This window comes from Bidens hawaiensis, unplaced genomic scaffold, assembly GCF_021521415.1.
Source record: "Bidens hawaiensis isolate Kalapana, Puna unplaced genomic scaffold, B.hawaiensis_p1.1 tig00035527_1, whole genome shotgun sequence".
In the NCBI taxonomy this organism is placed as follows: Eukaryota; Viridiplantae; Streptophyta; class Magnoliopsida; order Asterales; family Asteraceae; genus Bidens; species Bidens hawaiensis.
This window is the reverse complement of record NW_027496186.1, coordinates 155,763-159,060: the sequence shown is the minus strand read 5'-3', so window position 1 is coordinate 159,060 and position 3,298 is coordinate 155,763.

The window sequence follows — 3,298 nt, the reverse complement described above, 5'->3', positions numbered from 1 at the left end:
TCGGATGTAAATCTTGCTCTGGAACTGAACTGTGCTCGAAGTCCTTGCTTTGATCACGTAACATCTTCTTATTTCATCCATGCTTGTCCCCATGTGCTCGATCATCCTGTGCTCATAACACGTGGTTAAAACTTGTATGATCAAGCTGTTTGCTCGATTGGCAATCCATGCTTGATAGAAGAATACTCTTGCTCGTTGAAGTGTACCTTGCTCGAAGCCTTAACACTTAGAAGAATTAACCATTTAAGGTTCTGAAGACCTTGCTCGAAGTAGTAAAACCATGCTCGATCGTCTAGGCTTGCTCGAAGTCCATACTTAGCCGTTTTCTAAGGAGGTTGAGAAGATTCCAATCTTTTTTATTTTAAATCCGACCCAACAATCTCCCCCTAGATTGGAATAAGCTCAGATGCACCAAAACATACCTGCATAGTGTTACACATGTATCAGACATCAAAAAATATATCATTTGAGAATATGTCATTCATTACATAAGTAGGAATTCTGCCACTAGGGCATTACAAATTAAAGTTCTTTTACATCAAATACAAATTAAACAAAAATACAAAGATAAACAGAAACAAATTGATTCTCTTTGAGCTCCATTCTGCTATCTTCTTCTCCTCCTCCCTGCATCGGCACTTTATTTCATTTTCTTCATGTGCCTTCTGTTTAATCATGTCTAGCTCTACGGAATCAGAGGAGTCAAAAGGAAATTTTGCAGTGATCAAGTCTTGATGGTCCTGTGGATGCATAAACTTGAGATCTTCATCTTGTCTTATCACTGCAATGGGAATTCCAGACTTGTTTCTCAAAGTGATTGAATCATTATGCTGATTGTACATTATGTACGTGATTCTCCCAAATTGTTGTACCATCGAGTTTGGTTCCTGCGTCACTTCCCTCATCGCCAAGCACTCTTTCAAGGTCTTCCTTTTATGGTGTGAGCTGCTTGCTTGAGACTTTCGTTTCTTTGAATCAAAGAGGGAGAGTTCTGAGATGTGCACTTCACTAATCCTCTTGTTCCTCTTCTCCCTCTCTGCTTTGCTTCTAATTTCTCTTCTCCTTTGTTGCAAGAATGGGTACCCCCTTTCTGCTTGCTCTTTGATAAATCTTGAGAGATCATTCTTTGCTGACCAGATGGCAGACTTCTGATTTGATTGTCATACAGTGTCAGTTCAGCCATCTTCTTCAGTTGTTCTTCTGAAAACTTCCATAAGTCATCTCTGAATATTATGAGTGTTTCCTCTTTATCCTCAGTTATAACCCTTAATGTCTTTGATCTTTTGTCGAAGTAGAGATGTGTGGGCAAGTTTAAGTTCCTTGGTGGTTCAGGCCTCGCACTCTCAGATCTTGGGGTTCTGCTCGAGCTTCCTTGCTGAGTTTTCTTGACTTTGTCGAGCCCCTCTTCTTTATACCATCTTTTTATAGTTTCATCAGTCTGTACCACTAACCTTGACATTCTTACCCTTTTCTTGTGAAGAGCACTCATCATTTCAGCTCTCACTTCTTCTTCAGCTCTCATCCTTTCTTCCTGCAGTCTTTTCTAGGTTTCCAAATACAATCTCTGCTCTCGATTGTAAATCTCCAACAGTTGTTCATGATCCATATTCTTGAATTGTTCTTCTGTCATGCCTTTTCCCATTACTATTTCTTTCAAGATTTTAACTCTCTGAGGATCTTCAAACCACTTCTTTGCCTCTTCTTCCTTCTTCTTGTCCTCTTCTCTTTCTCTAGCCAATCTCATCCTTAGCTCTTGTTCTCTTTCAAATTCTTCCTGACTTTTCTTGTCTTTGTGAGAGGCTTTCACAAGTTGAATTTTTCTTTTCAGTTCTTCAGGAGAGAGGTGTAACGTCCGTAAATTTCCGACAAAAGGTTTAACCTTGTAGTGTTGTGTGCACCTTTTGGGCTTGACCCGACATTCTTCCGAGTGCTCCTTGCCACCCTCGTAAACGTATTTTACTTAACTTTTCTTACAAGTTCAACGATTAGTAAAGGGGAGGTGCCAGAATGTTATTTTGTTATTATATTTTATATATAAAAAAACTAAACCCTAACCCTAACCCATCACCGATCGGCGTCCCCCCTCCCCCTCTCTTCTCGATTTCCGTGCAGGTTTCAGCCATTCTCCGGCTTCCCGAGTCTAATTCAAGGTCGGTTCTATCATCATACAACTCTTTTTCATCATTAAAACCTTTGTTGAACATGTTAGGGTTGAGTTTTGATTATAACAATTTCTGACAGATTCGTACTCGTTTATTGCTCGGTCTGTAACTCGATTAAAATATATTTTTTTGATTGATTCTTATTTCTATGATATTCTACTTTGAGTCTAGTTTCCAGAAAGGTATAATACCTAATTTTTGGATGAGATTTGAATACTTTTTATGATTTTATAAGATCGAGTGTCAAAGCTGATGCGGGATGACGGATTCTGGTCTGTCTTCCCGACATCATAACCTTTTTTCGAGAAGTTTAAATTGGTTGGTTCCACTTCTGGAAGTTAATATTTTGAGTTAGGAACCAAACCCAATTGGAGTCTTTTAATTTGTCTGGGTAATAAATTTTATAAAAATAAAACCATTTTGTTGCCCACTGAAATAGCTGCACATACCTATCTGTGTTGGAGGAATTTTTATGATTTTTGTGTCCACTAGAAAAATATAATAAAGATATTTTTATAAACTTAAGATATTTATGCAACTCTGGTAAAAATTTAATAATTTAATTCCATGGTTTTCCTATGTAATAAAATACATCTTTGCATGCTAAAATCTGCATGTTATATTCGTTATTGATCGATAAGTTCGTTTTAGGCTTAACCGGTGGCTGCCCTTTCTCGCATCTTTCGGGGCTGTTATAATTGAAGTTTGTGCTCCGTCATATTCTTAGGTATGTCTAGTGTAATATACTTTAGTATCATGAGTTTTGGCATTCGTTAGATTGGTCAACTGTTGATGAAGTGAAAACTAGGTTTCGGTTGTCTAGTTTGTCAATTGTTGCGTCTAGCGCGTTGTTTGAGGGAATTAACAACCAATTCGGATGTCGTAGCCTTGGTATGATTTGTTGGCTGTGAAAAACTATATTTTTATGTTATTGGGGCTGAATTGGTTGTCGGTTACTCAAACGGGTCGGTACGGCGCAAATTCGTGTTTATTGGTAATTTGTGCATCTTGCTTGCGAATTACCGACCCATCCAACTCGTGTAGCGTCGTGTGGACTTGTTGGCTGTGATTTTACTAAATTTGATCCAAACGGGGATGATTCGGTATCTTAGTGCATAAACAACCTGTTAACACGC